This window comes from Fukomys damarensis, unplaced genomic scaffold (assembly GCF_012274545.1).
Source record: "Fukomys damarensis isolate Sample0158 unplaced genomic scaffold, DMR_v1.0_HiC HiC_scaffold_18, whole genome shotgun sequence".
In the NCBI taxonomy this organism is placed as follows: domain Eukaryota; kingdom Metazoa; phylum Chordata; class Mammalia; order Rodentia; family Bathyergidae; genus Fukomys; species Fukomys damarensis.
The window spans coordinates 19,913,396-19,930,661 of NW_022900930.1; positions in this window are offsets into that span (position 1 = coordinate 19,913,396).

Genomic DNA, 17,266 nt, shown 5'->3' on the forward strand with positions numbered 1-17,266 from the left:
AAAAATGTGAGAGAATGAAAAGATGAAAATAAAGTGTTTGTAGATGGGGAGGGGAGGAGGGGGTGAAGGGAGGGCAGAGGTAAGGGGAAAAAATGAGAATCAAGACTTGCCATGTAGAGGTACATGATCCCAACAATGAATGTAACTGTACTGTATCCCTAAAATGTACCAATAAACTCAATAAAATTAAAAAAAAGAAAGATTTGGATACAAATACAAGTACACAGGGAGATGTCCACGTGGAGAGAGAGGCAAAGATTACATCTACAAGCCAGAAGACACTAAGGATTTCTGGCCACCATCAAAAACTAGGAAAAGCTTTTACAGAGAGAACACAGCCTTTCCTATAGGTTGTTTTCAGACTCTCAGCCTATTCACCAATGTAAGAATAAATTTCTGTTCTCATAAGTTATCCACTTTGTGATCATCTGTTACTGCAGTTCTGGGAAACTAAAGGAATACAGTTAACTTTTCTGGAAATATTACTGGTCGCATAATGCTTTGTGTCTTCTTTCCAGAGAATAATTTTTAATTGACTATATCATAAAGATCATTTTAATTTTCTCATATTATCATTACCTATTTCCACTTCAAAATTTTTCATGCTTCTTAGCACATATCTAGTCTTTGTGCTGCACTGTGATAATCTTTAGTAACATCACTTAGCATTGGTTTCAATTAGGAATTTAGCTAGCTTTCCGCAAACATCTAAACCTAACTCTAAATTACATGTTACATGAAATAGTAACATGGAAATATTGCAGATAATCTCTTCATTCATATAATAAATTGTAGGTGGCCACAGAGATAACATATAACTTATATGGCAGCATACATTTTTCGAAACATTATTTATAGAAAATTTAAATGAATGTTTCCCTAATAGTGTATGCTAGCTCAAGGTATACATTGATTTTCACATTAAGTTTGAATGTTCATTCAGGAGAGAGGAAAGGGAAAACTAAAAACTCATGAAAAATAACATCTCTTCCAATGAAAAATAAGTAATTGAAATTGAGAGTTGTAAAAAGGTAAATTTGTGTCCTAATTTAAATTTCCCCTTCCTGATATTTATAATCCTTGGCTTTTCTATGCATACTCGTAGAGAGAAACTTTACTTAGTAATGCAATGAATCTATCAGAACCCCAAGCAAAGACTGAGAGCTTCTGGAAAGAAAGACACCCTGTACAGTGGGACATTAGTCCCATCTCTATTTTTCAGGCATCAAACTGGAGGATTTTATTTCACACTTGTCATCAGAGACTTCTTTATAAACATTAGAAGCAGTACACAGAATTTGTTCATAACACAAAAATAATTAAATTATGTTCATCTAGCATGCTATGAAGTTACTAAATAGTACAAGAATGATCACTCAACTGTTACACACCATTCTAACACAGAAGGATTCTAATGCTCATTACTGCACAAATAAAGATAAACACAATCCATGATAATACTGAGGAGCAAAACAGCTGGGTATCCATTATGGACACATTTTAAAATTTTTGATTCCATTTTCTTTTTTATCTCTTCTGATTTTCTTGACTTCTTCAGTACTCCTCTGGGACATTCACAAAAGGAAAAGAAAAGATGAGCAAGATAATTAAAGAGAAAGTATGCGTCTAAATGTGTGAGGGGGTGTGCATGTGTGCGAGAAAGGAGCTGATTACAGTATAAATACTTATGTAATCAAGAACTTGAACAGGGTATATTAGTATCTTATCCATATCCAGAAACATGCTATGCCTTAAAAGAGGCTGCCTTTACCAGACTAAATTTTATTGCTGTGAGGATATATATGTCACATCTTAAATAAATTCTGGAATCTAGTAGGGTGTTAATTAATTAGGACCATGAAGAATTAGATAATAAAAAGTTTATGTAGTGCCAGATTTTCGAGTAGAGACCCATGCCTGTAGTAGCATGTAATAATTTAGCAATTGTAGCCCAGAGAAGAGAGAAAGCCACAGTTTGCTTCATTCACCTTGATGAAGGAAACAGAAATTAATTTGGCCTTGATGGGTTTCTCAAGGAAGCTTACAGTCCTCCAGAACTGCAAAGAATCTGAGTCAGAATTGAGCATCAGTGGTAAGTTCTGGCTGCACTAGAGATCAGAATTCACGTGTGCACTTTGGAGTTATGGAAAATCAGCCTCCAAAGAAGAGGACTCACACATGCCTTAGAAAGAGCGCAGAATCTTCGGAGTGAAAGGGTAGAATAGATACGTGGTATTCGTCACATTTGCACTAAGGCCTCAGTGAAACAAAAGCCTAGAAACATACTAACGAATATACCCAAACTCCCCAAAACAGTGATGCATATGAGAAATCAGCACCAACTAGAGCGACTTTAACAGCTGTTCCTGAGGGGCAGAGCCCTGCCCAGCTTGATGGATTGCCGAATGGCTGTGGAGGAGGGAAGGCCAGCCCACCTGTGAGGTCCTGAGAGTCTGCTAGACCTCAGCAGCAGGAACTCTGAGACAGAATTGAGCTAAAGAGAAAGAAATCAATTGAGTCAGCCCATACATCCATCAATCTTGATCTAAAATGGAAAGTAAATAGAAGCGGTTATTATCCAGTGCCAAACCCTAGAAGTTCTTCTCTAAAGAAATTGAAGGGATTGTTTGGGAAAAGCTGATCTTCCTAAGTTGGATGTTGACATTCAAAAATAAATCTCCCCTCATTCTAATATTAGAGGGATTTGTATTTGACATCTAATTCCTTCTGCACTTAGTGTAAAGAGCATCTCCTAATCATAACTAACCGTCTCCCTCTACATGTCTCTAAGCCATATGGTTTGTTGGGGGTAAGACTATGCAAAGGAGAGTCCTACTTACAGAAGCAAATAATTCACCCTGATTCCTATGCTTCTACTTTGAATGTGAATTGATCAGTAGTTAGGTGGAATTACCTGTCAGGACCTCAGCAACACTTCTGCTTTTGTTTAGTGTATGCACAGGAAGCCTGAAAATGGTATTGCCTAGCCTGGCCTCGCGAGAAACCACATTACCAGCACTGGTGGGCAGGAGGCAACAAGATACTAACCCTGCTCCTGTGTAACAGGTGGCAGATGGACCTCACAGGCCACAGAGATGAGATTTTTGTCAGAACCTTGCAGTGTACCCTCTGTGAGTGGCTTCTTCCCGCTCTGGCTCCCACATTTGCTGATTTCTTGAAAACATGGAACAGCAGCCTCCAGACCTACAAAATACATTAGTGTCGCAGTGGTTTTGTAACTTTCCAATGATCTGTGTTCAAGTACGTCCTGCAAAGAGATACGCAGAGCTCTTTCTCTTTTCCTGAATGATAGTTGACTCATTCATAAAATTCATTAAGAAACTTGACAAATAAAAGTAAAAACATTTTTTGAAGCAACATGAATGAGCCAGATGTGGTGATGCATGCCTGTAATTCTAGAACTTTGAAAGGCTGAGGCAACAGGATCATAATTTCAAAACCAGCCTGGGAAACTTAGTGACTTGGTGAGACACCATCTCAAAATTTAAAAAGAAAAAAATATCAACATGAGTGAATAGCCAGCACAGGGGTAAAGAGAAAGAGACAGTAATGGGGAAAAATGATGTTTAAGCAGCATAACTATGCTTCGACAAATTTAAAAATGTAGCACATCCATAAAATACAAATAAGATATTACAATAAAGGAACAAAAGAACAAAGGACATCTCAGTTGATTAAATACAGTACCTGAAATAACTGTCTCAATGGACAGATAAATAATAAATTTGAGAAAATCTAAAGTTAAGTCATGTCTTAGTGACTTTTCTCATTTCAGAGACCAAATACTCAACACCCACAAGTTCAGGGAGGAAAGATGTATGTAGCTCACAGTCTGTAAATGTTTCAGTCCATAATCGGCTGGCCCCAAGGCAGGGTGGCACATGGCCGAGGGGCACCACAGAGGAGAACCAGTTCATGGTGTGCAGAAGGTAGCAAAGGAACAAAGGATGACCACAGCTCTTTCTGTCCCTTAGATCTTACCCGGGCTACTCAGGGCAGGTAGCACTCACTTCCTTCATCCTAGGGCCCTTGATCCCAGCACTGCACCATGAAGCAATCCCAGCGTCACACACTCTAGATCCAGACAGCTGGGGAAAAGCCTCACCTATGACTGTGTATGGCTTTGGGGGGGGCATCTAGATGCAAGCCATGACAGATGAGATTGGAAAACATAAAATAAAAATTGCATATGTAAAATTATCAAAGAAGTAATAAAAATTCAAGAACTAAATAAATATGTAATTATTTTAGGGAGTACGGATTTTCCTAGAACAATAATAAAAGAAAAAAATTCAGCACTTATTTTTTAGATTTATTTTTTGCAAGTTTCTGACCAGAGAGACATAAAGAACTTTAACATGGTTATAGAGCATGAAACAATGTTTTATATGACACAGAATTTTTTAAATCTGAAGGCAGGCTGTAATATACACAGTGAACCATGGAAATATCTAGGCAGAAAACCAGCTTCACAAGATTCAGAACTATTTTTAAAATTGTACTTAAAATATAGAACAGTTTCAGTGCTTTTTTTAAATCAAAATATACCCTTAAGGAAAGATAAAAAGATTTCTAATTAAGAGTTAGATCTAAATTTAATCTTTTTCTTTAATTTGTTGGTGAAATGGAGTATATTTTTAGAACAATGCCTGTGAACTATAGGCAAAGAAAGTTGATGCTCTTTACCATAAAAATCCACTATTCATGGAGGAGTCAGCTAACAGTAGCCATATAGGTTCCATTCCATATGCTAACTCCAGACTATCGGCTGTAACAGTTTGGCAGACTTAGCTAAGAAATGTTTTAAAGCCTAGTGTTGGCTTAGTAAGAAGGTGTCATTGGTTAGCAATTTTTCCTTTGTAGATGGGATAAGAAACCACCTTAAGTACTGACCACTTTGACTCTAATCATTTTCATACACTCTGTCCTCAAAAGTCACTTGTTTTATCATGTTAAACTTACTGCTAACATATTTAGAAATATATACACATATACACATATATCATGAATGCATGTTTATATTATTATATATATTATTACACATATATTATTGTCTATGTGTCATTGAAAAATAATTTGATTATTTGAAATTACTTTAAAGACAATTTAGGCCCACCTATTAAACAAAATAATTGAATATATTTAATTAGGCACTTAATTAAATCATACAGCTGCTAGTACAAAGCAAAAATAATCCTCATGCTTGGGAGGTAACAGTCTAGAAATAGAGATAAATAAAAAGAATAATACAAGACATGTTTTCATTTGTGTTGCACAAAATACTCTATTATCACAGTGAGGTGTGTGTTGAATTAATGGTCAACTTGAGTGGCCAGTAGACCCAAGTCAGCATGGTTCTGGGCATATAAGACCCACCTGAGGATTTTTGCCAAAATGGCATAAAAGGTGAATTAGAGGGAAAGATTGCATGCTGCTGACTTTCCCGAAGAATCTACTTTTCCACAGTTTTCCTTCAAAGGACATTTGGCTGCTGTCTTGCTTCCGGAGAGCTTCCATCCTTTCCTTCCTCTTGGACTTCATCTCTTGGCTTCCAGTGCAGATTTTTCTCCACCTTTTGGCACAGGTCCTTCACTCCACTGACACAGACTAACTTCTACCACTGGCTCTTGGAACTTTTGGTGTAGAACTTGATACAGATTTGCACGGGGTGTGGCCTTGGCTTCCAGTCCTTTGACTGGCTCCATAAGGTCTCCAGTTTGCAAACGGACATTTGCATTCCTCTACATCTGTCTCTAGTAAGCACTGACTAATACAAGGACAACTAACTCTGGTAAGGAAGAGAAAGAAATTTCTATGCCAGGAAAAACTTTAGAAAGGAGATATGAAGAATAAAGCAACATTTTCAAGATGGCCAAAGATGATAGGTGGTAGAAAGAGTCGTTCTATGCACACACAAGAAAAAGACAGTGTCACTCAATGTGCAATGCTGTTGCAAATACCGAATGCTCTTCTCTGGCAGTTGTGAGAATGAACCAAGAAGTGAAGAGAATGAACCAAGAAATAAAGAGAATGAACAAAGAAAGAGTGAGAGATAGTCGAGAAAAACTAGGCTGGTTAAGATAGAGGAAAGTGTATCCTTTTCTAGGAAGTTAGGACTTTCTCAAACAGAGGTATGAAATTTTGAAATTATACAGTCTCTTTGAGACCTAGTTCATGGGTGCTGACCTCCAAAGCAACCAAGAAGATACTCACTTATATGGTCTTTGGTACCATATTTCAGACTAGCATCTTGTGCACTCGACTCCTGTCTTATTCTTGTTCTCTGGTTTCCTTTGCTTCATCCTGCTCAGTAAACTTGCTTTTATTAGGTGGCATTATCACAAGGAGAATTGCAGAGGACTTTTTGCTGTTCTATTTAATCATCAACATCTAAAGGCAATCTTTCCTTCTCTCTGCACAACACTCCACATCCCATTAGAATGATGGTCAATATCTGTTACTCCCAGAACATTTCATTTGTTCTTCAGCTTCATCAAGATTTTAGTTCTTTCAGCACATCTGCTGTGTCTCTTTATTGAAGCTACATACAGTCATGTCACATCAAACATTCTCTTAGCAATATTCTTAGTCTTTTTTTCCTATTGTACCACTTACCAGACTAAACAAGAACCTTGTCCCAACCCAAGAACTCTCCTGTCACTGCACTGAATTGTAGGGAAGTTCACACACATGGAGGTGGTGCAGTGATGAACTAGATTTGGCTTGACACTACCAGTTCCACCTTGAGATACAACCACCATGATTGCCACAAAGCAACCCTGACCAGATTTTCCGACATAGTTTCCCAGCATAGTATAAACTGACAAAGCCCTGGAGTGGTATGTGCTAGACACTGGCTCCAAGAATGTTCTGACTGACCCTTTGATGTTAGATTAAGGTAAACAGGTACATTTCAGCTTGGATGAAGTCACTGTGTCCTAATTAATATACCTACTTCTCCTTGTGCCCCAGATTGCTAGGATCCATTTGGTCTTATTGCCACTAGGGCCATGCTGTCTCAGTAAGCCCTCCACCCCCAATAAACTGCCTTCTGTGCAATTCTAGATCTGTCTACCTTACTTTCTTTGATCTCATGACACTTCAGGATCATATCTCACACAGTAGGATTATTCTGCAACAAATATTCAGAAATGTTTTGATCCTCTATTTAAAACATTGATAACTTAACAGCCACATTGGGTGTATGAGCACTCACTATGTTAGAAAACAGTTTAAACAGGCATTTGACTTTTTCCTCAAAATGTACTGTCATATTTCTGTCTTCCAAAGCCCCCTGGGTTTCATATCTCCCAGGAAATCCTTAGTTTCCTTACCCTCTTTTCTCTGTGTTCTTTATAGTATTTATTTTTTTCAAATTTTCATCCTTCACTCCCCTCACAATTTATAAGGAAAATAAATATAAAATCAAAACATTTTCTCAGGTTCCTGCCATTGCTATCCTATAATTTCTCAATAGTCTTTCCTGCTTCCCTATTATTAGAAAGTTGTTTCCTTTCACCTGGATTTAACACCATTCTGCATCTTAAGACATCTGTTCAACCGCCTCTTCTCTATCTGTGTACACACTAGCTTCTTGTGATTAGTGTGATTAATATCTCTAATTTTATAAATGTCCTTTCATACCTATTTCCACCAGTTAGCAGTGTTTTCTCTCTCTCTGTGTCTCTCCCTTTCTCTTCTCCCTTACAGGTCCAACTTTCTGAAACTTATTTCTCTCCCTGCTGCCTCGCCGATCTGCAGAGGACGCTCAAGAGTCCAACTGCTGAGGGTGGGACGAGCTTCTATCAGTGAGTAGCTATGTGGACTCATACAAGTGACTCAATCCTCTCTACCTCAGTTTCCTCATTTGCCAACAAGGGAGTATACTGCTACTTAGCAGAGGGCTCAGTATGGAAAACTGCCACTTTCGTTATGAACTGTAAATCATTGTTTCCATTAAACCTTCGCTCGCATGCATTGTTAGGAAATGCTCGTATGCCTAAAACTGAATTCACCTACCTCAGTTCTTGTAACCAAATTTTGCAGCACCCACTGAACTTCAATGTCTCCGTGTTGCCTTGCTCTCCACTCCATATCATCCTCATTCTTGTTCTACCTCATGTGTTAAGCACTTGCCCTTCAAAGCTGTTGGTGTATCTGATTATGCCAGGCTCTTCCTTGAGTCTGGATCCACTGCAAATATCCTAATGAAGTGAGGACAACGTATTTAAATGTGTAATTTATCTTAGTACAATTGTCTTACATATTTTATGTGGATTTTGGCCCTTTAGTCTGTTGTGGGTGTGTTGTTGTTGTTGTTGTTTTTGAGACAGGGTCTCACTTTGTAGTTGAGACTGACCTGGAACTCACTATGTAGCCCAGGCTGGTCTCAAATTCACAGTGATCCTTCTGCCTCAGCCTCCTGAGAGCTGGGATTACAGGCGTGCACCACCACGCCCAGATAGTCTGGTTTGTAATCTGCATATATGATGATTAAATGTATAAGGTCTTATAAGATAAATAAATGAATCTGGCAAGAAAAAGGAGATAGGGGAGAGGGGGACAAGAGAATTGAAATGGTCATGTTCATGTACCAATTCCCTACAATGAATGAAATTATATGTACTGCAAACACGTACAAGTAAAAGTTAAAAAAAAAAAAAAAAACCCTGTCAGTTATTCAAACAAATGTTGGAACTTTATGAGTAACAGCTGTTACCAAGAGATAGAGATATGTAAATGAGAGTCAATGATATGTTCAAACACTTCCTCATTTTATATATTATACAAGTTCATGGGAAATCCTGTCCCACATAGCGATGCTGAGCTGTAAAAGTTCACTATAGGCCAAATAATCACATGTTGCTGGGTGGGTCCTGGGATATTATAATTAGTTTTCTCTGAAATAATAATTGGATACAGAGTCATGAATGGACAAGGCCTCAGGCACCATCCCAAAGGGATCAAGTTATATGGATTGCATTATAGCGATGCTGTGTTCTTACAAGGGTGGGAATGTCTCCAAAATAGTTTTACTAATCCACATTTCCTGAAGACCACTCATTTTATCAATGCATATCTATTTCTAATACCCACCATGTTAATAGATATAAAGCTCTAATTTCTCCATTTGCTGTGGTCTGAATGCTTGTGTTCCCCTCAAAGTTCAGACATTGAATTCTAAGCCCTAGGATGATGATATTAGAAGGTAGGATCTTAGGTGATAAGTACAGAACCATTGTTAGTGAAGATAGTTACCTTACAGAGAGGCCCCTCTTCATACGCAAGAATGAGCTGCCTAATCGACACACCATATGAGGACACAGTGAGAAGGTGCCATCTCCAAACCATCAGGACTCCTCGCCCTTCAGTTGGGCTTCCCAGTCTTCAGAACTGTGAGAAATAAATTTCCGTTGGTTAGAAGCTATCCAGTCTATGCAATTTTGTTATAGAGGTTCAAATGGGCTAAGATATCAATGAACACTTATTTTTAAGATCAATTCTTCTTCTAAACAGCAAGCCTCCCTGGTGTCAGTACAAGACATAAGAGCTGACCCTTCAGAAAGAGCTGCTTTTGCAGACTGAGTCTGCTTACTATATATAGGCAGAAGCTTTCTGGACATGTATGTTCCTGGAGAAAGCAACTGCCTGTCCCAGTCCAATATAGATAATAGCGTTGTCCACTGAGGTTGTATAAATTACAGGCATTATAACTCTCTGAAGTAAGCCATCCTCCCTGCCTCTTGCCTCTACTCCGTTGTCTTGGAAAACACACATAGACCTCCATGGAGATGTTTGTGTCTATTAGGAGGCTGCTCCAAAGTACCTAGTGAGGGCCTGGACTCTGAGCCCCTACAGCATCCTGCAGTAGTCTTGTCCCTTTTTATTGAGATTGTTTATCTGCTTACTTTTCTTTCTCTTAAAAGACTGTAAAGACGGGGTGATCATTCACCCATTTTATTCCCTAGGTTCTGCCCTGTATCTGGTGCTAAAAGAATGATCTTGTAATCTATGAAAGGGAATGACCCTGTTAGCGGTTTATATTGAAAAGCTGATATTTTATTCATAGTAAGCAAACATTTTGAGTTTCTATGTTGTGAGTTTACATGTGTTCTGATCTGGAAATATACAGCAAAATAAATCTGAGGCCCTACTCTTTGAGTTCACAATCTATGTAGATAGGTACCCAAGGGAGATGGTTATTGTAAAACATGGGTGCACTCACAACTTCCAAGGGACAAAAACAGCTGGCTTAACCAGACAGGATAATAATACTCTTGTTCTTAAAATTGATTCAGTTATCTAGGCCTAATCCACTTTGACCATTCTTTGGTTGTACATTGTTTTAATAATGAGTACACGACACTTTTCAGGGCCAATGAGTCAGTGGAGAGTTTCCCTGGAATTTCTGAGAAAAAAGAAAAAAAAAATCTCATTCTAGCAAAACCAATTTTATCTTCTAGCCTGTACGACATACACACCAAAGCCTGGAGCTATAACATTTTGCTGTCATGAAGGCAGCCACTGGCGAGGCCGCTTTAACCGATGGAGAGGAGAGCAGTCAGGCCAACACTGAAGCCCTGCCTCAAAAGAGCTTCCTATCACAATAGAACTGCCCTCCTCTCAGTTTCTACCCTGACTTGTGTTACTTATGGCTGAAAGCAATTACAAGTGTGAAGAGAAAACAAGTAGTACAGATTCCAAGACATTCATTCCATTTGCTCTTCTCTATGTATTGGCTAATAAAACTGCAAGATGACCGATATTTATTTTTCGTATATGCAAAGGAGACTGTTTTACTTTTTAAATTAATTTTATTCACACATTTTAGAGATACATAATGATCATATTCATCATTAGAGCATTTGTACCTCCGCCTAATATATCTTGATACTTCTCTTTTTCTAATCCCTTTCCCTCTCTTCAATCCCTCCTCCTCTCCTTATTTACAAAAGCTCAATTTTCAATTTTTTCCTTCTTTCTATGTTCTTTTTCCTTTCTTCTATCCCCTCCTTTGTTGTACTTCCCACTTGAACATTTTCTTCCTGTTTCCAAGCATACATTTTGGTCCTTATTTACCCTTTTGGTTTCTCACACCAGAGAAATAATGCAATATTGTATTTAAAAACCACATCTTTATTCATTCATCAGTTGATGGGTTTGGGAGCTGTTTTCAAGGTATAGCTATTGCAAAGTATGCTGCTATAAAAATGGGTGTGCATACATACTTGTATATGATGCTTTTAATTCTTCTTGAAAGATACTAAGAAAGGGAATAGCTAGGTCAAATCTAACCTCTAGTTTTAGGCAACTCCACACTAATTTTCACAGTGGTTGCACTAGTCTACAATCCCACCAACAGTGGAGAAGGGTTCATTTTCCCCACAGCCCTGCCAGCATTTGTTATTGGTTGATTTATTGATAGCAGAAATTTTTCTGGAGTGAGATGAAATCTTGGTGTTGTTTAAATTCGTACATCGTTTTGAGTTCTTTATATATTTTAGATAATAGTCCTTTGTCTGAGGAGCAGCTGGTAAATATTGTTTCCTACATTGTGGGTTGTCTCTTAGTTCTGTTGATGGTTTCTTTTGCAGTACAGAAGCTTTTTAACAAGATGAGATCCCAGTTGTTGATTCTTTCTGCTAGTTCCCGTGCTACTGAGGATTTGTTCATAAAGTCTTTTCCTATGCCAATGTCTTCCAGAGTTCTGCCTAATTTATCTTCCAGCAAGTTTAGTGTTTCTATTTTTATATTTAGGTCTTTAATCCACTTGGATTTTAATTTAGTACATGGTGACAGATAAGGGTCTAGTTTAAATCTTTTGCAGGTTGAGATCCAGTTTTTCCAACACCATTTATTAAAGAGGCCCAATTCTAAAATGGGCATCTGAAATGAACAGACATTTCTCAGACAAAGAAAAAAAGCAGCAAGTAAATATATGAAAAAAATGCTCCACATCACTGGTCATTCAAGAGATGCAGATGAAAACAACTCTGGGATTTCACCTCACCCCACAAAGAATGGCTGCTATCAAGAAAGCACACAACAACAAATGTTGGCGCAGTTGTGGGGAGAAAGGAACCCTTCTCCATTGTTGGTGGGAGTGCAGACTGGTGCAACCACTATGGAAGTCAATATGGAGATACCTCAAAGAACTAGGATTAGAGGTTCCATTTGACCCAGCCATCCCTCTGTTGGGTATCTTTCCAAAGGAATTGAAAGAATCATATCACAGTGATATATGCACACCCATGTTCATAGCAGCAGTTTGTAATAGTTAAAACTTGGAAACAGCCCATGTGCCCATCAATTGGAAACTGGATAAAGAAGATGTGGTTTTTCTATAAAATGGAATACTACTCAGCCATAAAGAATGAGAAAGTAGATTCATTCATAGGTAAATGGGTTCAATTTGAGGATCTACTCCTAAGTGAAATAAATAATTCACACATATGCAAATACCGAATAGTTTCTCTGGTGTGAAAAACTAAATTAGTGCTCAAGATCCTAACGGGACAATTAGCAATGTGAAATAGGAAGAAAAGGACCAAAGGTGCAGGGACAGTGAGAAGGATAGGGTAAGGGGAACAAGGGAAAAGGGAAAAATATGAGAAAATGTATAAATGAAATTAAAGTGTTTGAAGGTGGGGAGGGGAGGAGGGGTGAAGGAAGGGTGGGGACAAGGGGAAAAAATGAGAACCAAGACCTAGCATGTAAAGGTACAAGATCCCAGTAATGAACGTAACTGTACTGTCTACCTAGAATGTACCAATAAACTCAATTTTAAAAAATAAAAATAAATAAATTTGTACATCGTGAATGACCAGTGGTGATGAACTTTTTTAGTATATTTCTTTTCTGTTTATACTTCTGAGAAGTACCTGTTCTTTTCAAATGCCCATTTTTGGATTGGGTCTTTAAATCTGAGGGATCTGACTTTTTTTTAGTTCTTTATATTGTCTAGATATTCTTTTTCTGAGGAAGAGCTGACAAAATTTTCCAACTATGTGGGTTACCTCTTCACTCTTTTCTCTTTTTCTTTTTTCTGTGCAGAAGCTTTTTAATAAGGTGAGATCCCAATTGTTGATTTTTTCTGATATTTCCTGAGAGATCAGGTTTTGTTCATAAAGTCGTTGCCTACATTTATGTCTTTCAGAGTTCTACCTATTCTATCTTCCAACAGACTTTGTGTCTGTTTTAATATTTAGATTTTTTTTTCTCATTGAGTTTATCGGTACATTTTAGGTATACAGTACAGTTACATTCATCATTGGGATCTTGTACCTTTACATGACAGGTCTTGGTTCTCATTTTTTCCTCATGCCCTCCCTTCGCCCCCTCCTTCCTTCCCTATTTACAAAAAGTTCATTTCCATTTTCTCATTTTTTCTTTTCCCTTATTTCCTTTCCCCTACCCTTCCCGCTTTTGAACCCTTTCAATTTAACTTTAATGGATGGTGAGAGATACGAGTCCAGGTTTAATCTTTGGCATGTGGAAAGCTTTCCAGCACTATTTGTTAAAGAAATTATCTTTCTTCCAGTGAAGGTGTTTGGCCCCTTAAGACCAATATTTCTAATCAGTTAAATTTGATTAATTGTGATAAACATAGTTATAGCAGACGTTTGGTAGAATTATCCAAAATACTATTAGTTTTGGCTATAAGGAAAAAAAAGTCAATGTAGTTTGAACCACCAAGCATTTCCTTATGATATTTAGTTGTAAAAGAAGGAATCAAGGGGAAAAATATTATATGAATTTCAAGGAAGAGATTATAATGATGAACCAACCCTGACAGACATAATATCATCTCCAGTAAAAAAATAAAACTCTCTACAGTTCGTAGAGTTGATCAGAGGAATTTAAGAATAGCTATAAAATGACTGTAAGATCATTAAAAGTTAACTCTTGTAAGGCAGGGTTTAACATATCTGCTGCAGAGTGACCCATCCTTGCAGCATATGAGCATTCATGGAACGCCTTACACAACTTGCAGTAAAGTAAAATATACTTTCAACTACTTTGAGTACGTTGAGGACACACCCTCATGCTTCTTTAAAAAATTTAACACTGCAGTGGCATTCAGAAGTAAGTTCCAGCTCTACAAACCTGGACAAAAGAAGAAAACAACTGACTCTCATTATTTCTGCTGCTTCTGTTTCTTTTCTAGTCAAAAGTAACTGAAAAAATTGTAATAGAACTCTCACAAATAATCCATCAATTTAGGGAACTTTGCAGAGCATGTTGTATGTGCTTATTTTAGAATAAAAGTGTTTGGTAGTTACCCTACTGGTCATAGTTGCTTGGTTTTGCAGCTTAAGATTAACATTTCCAAGGATAACTGTGTTCGTATGTTCTTAAATCCCATGGCCAGCCATACTTGTCTACTGCCCTAGCGAGCAGGATGGGTGCTTTGTGAAGTGAGGTCAGGACTGCTATCTAGAGCTGAAAGTTACATAAAGAGGACATGACAGGCTCATATAAAAAGAATTTAGGATAGTTTTAAATCAGAGTTTCTTAATCCCAATACTGATAACATTTACAATCAAGCAACTTTTTACTATAGCAGCTGTCCTATGCATGGTAGGATTTTTAGCAACATCCCAGACCTTCATTTAGCCAGTACTAAGAATACTTCACACAGTTGTGATAATCAAAAATGTCATAGGCATTGATGTAACCTGCCCTGGTTGAGAACAATTGGTTAAAGTAAAATAAATTTCAAGGGAAATCACCTGGTGCTTTATAAATATTAATGAATTTTTAAATTATTTTGCGAAGCGCACACTTTTACCTCATCTTAAAGAGAAATGGAATGGGTTTATCATGAACAATGATCCAATACACAATGGTAGTTTTGAATTCAAACATTGAATGCATCTGGCCTTGTGCTGGGCCCTGAGCATTTAAAAACTAAGATGTGTTTGTTTTCAAGAAGCTTCTAGATGTGACTAGACTTATTTAATAACAGGAATAATGTGGCATTCTTGATTATGCATTTAAAGTGTAAGAATAATAAAAACTACGGTAGATTCATCCTAACTTGTTGAAAACAGGAAATCGTGAGATATCAGTTAGTGTTACTATTGCCAAATCATCTCCTTGATGTTTTCTTCTCTGTGTTCAAATTGTAGTTTCAAGCTATGACATTTATGATCATACGTATTGGATTAAGAAAACCACAGAGAAGAAGTATGGTTTTAAAAGTGCACTGATGACAATTTGGAGATTTTGGTCTCGTAGCGCTTTATAAATAAGATTGATATATTGCCATAGATAAGTCACATAAACACATTGGCATATATTGTGATGACCTCATCAAGTTGTCATGAGAATAAAAATAATGAATTCATATAGAAGTGCTTTAAAAGCAGGATGAGTAAATAAAAATAACCTTATAATAATGTTTGCATTATGTGGCTCCCAAATTCTAAGCACTTGCATTTTTAAATATTTTGAGGGTTGTCATTGCTTCCGTGAAAGAAAGAGAAAGACCATCGGAGTAGGATTTCCAATAGGGTTGTGAAGGAAATCATTCTGTTCTAGACCATTCTGGATTCTTTCCCTGTCCTCCTTCTTTATAACTATTTACTAATGGCTGTCATGCTTAGCCACCTGCCTTCTTCTCTACAAGATCAAAATTGTCATAATTCTGTGTATAGCCTCTAACACATTTAAAAAGGAAAAATATCCAAGCCTTCTTCTACATTTCTCCTTCAGCTATGTAGCTATGCTTTTCCTCCTTTACAGTCAAATACCTTTTAAAAGTTATTTATACACATGGTCTGTTTCCTCTTTACCCATTAACTTGGCCATGTGCTTCAACTTGCCAAAGTTGTCTCTAGCTTCACTGACACCCATATCACTATATTCTGAGCGCCCTTTTCACTTTTGTGTCTTCTTTCAGCAGTGTACCACGCTGTTTTCCCTGGGAAAACTCCCCTCTATTATTGTTGTCCATTAGGTTTCCTCCTATCACTCTGCTTGCCCTTCTAAATCTTCCTATAGCTCATCCTCTATCCTTGACAACTTTTTAAAAAAGAAATTTGAGGTTCTTTCCTTACCCTGATTTTCTTTTTCTTATATAATCTTTCCCAAATGATCATTATTGGTAATTATATTTTCAACCAACTCTGAGGCAGACAATTTATAAATACACATAGATACTTTCTTCTCTCTCAAAAATCTACACAACTCCTCCACAAAACCCACTAAAATAAGGTGTTCCCTACTCAACTCCAAAGCAAGTGCAGAAAGGGAATATGTTCTTTATTTACTCTTATATTCCCAATGCCTAGCACATCCCTGGGCACCTGACAGGCACTTAAGAGAAATGAACTAAGTGAAAGATCAAATATAGAAATTAATGAATATTATAGTTTTCAAAGATAAGCTATAGTGGGATGTCAATGTCTTATCTTTTCTATATTTTTCTGTTTATTGAAATGGTACATACTTTTAAAATTTATTCAGCTCCCTCTAGTCACCCTTTGGAAAGGCCTTCATTGAGAAACTCTGCTGAAGTGAGTACTCATTGCTGTCTTCTGCCATTTTCTTAGAGTGTGTGTGTATGTGTGTGTGTGCGTGTGTGTGTGTGTGTGTGTGTGTTTTGAGGGTGTAATTTAGCACTATTTCCTATAACTATACTTGTGTGACATGTGTGCTTATTTTCTATAGCCCTAGATTAACCAAATGAGGACAGGAAAGAGAACAGTGAGAATAATATCATGAAGTTACTTTATTGGGAGGGGGAATGTTTTATTATTGGCATTCGTTACTTAGTTATGATTAGTTAATAATAAAATGAATTATTTGAATTCTGTGCAATGAACCCCTTATTGCTTGAAGTCACAAAAGATTTCTCCCTCTATCACACCCTACCAGTATGAGCCTTCTGAGAACAGACTTTTTGTTTTGTTTTGTTCATTACTTTTTCCCATATTAGATGAATACGTGAGTATGGGCATTTGAAAAAGTAAATATGAATCTATAAGGAATAGGAAAATATCAACCATAATTGCACCCCCAAAAGACTAAATGTTTTTCTAATATTTTGAAATATTTTCTTCCTCCTTTTTCTATGAATTTGAATCATGAAATGTATTTACAGATTTACAGTTCAATTTTTCTCTTTTTATTTTCCAAATAGGTAAGTCAGCCCAATTTGTAAGTTGCCTCTTATAGTTACAATGCCCAATTAGCCACTTTATAGACTTGAAAAATTATAAAACAGACACTTAACATCTTT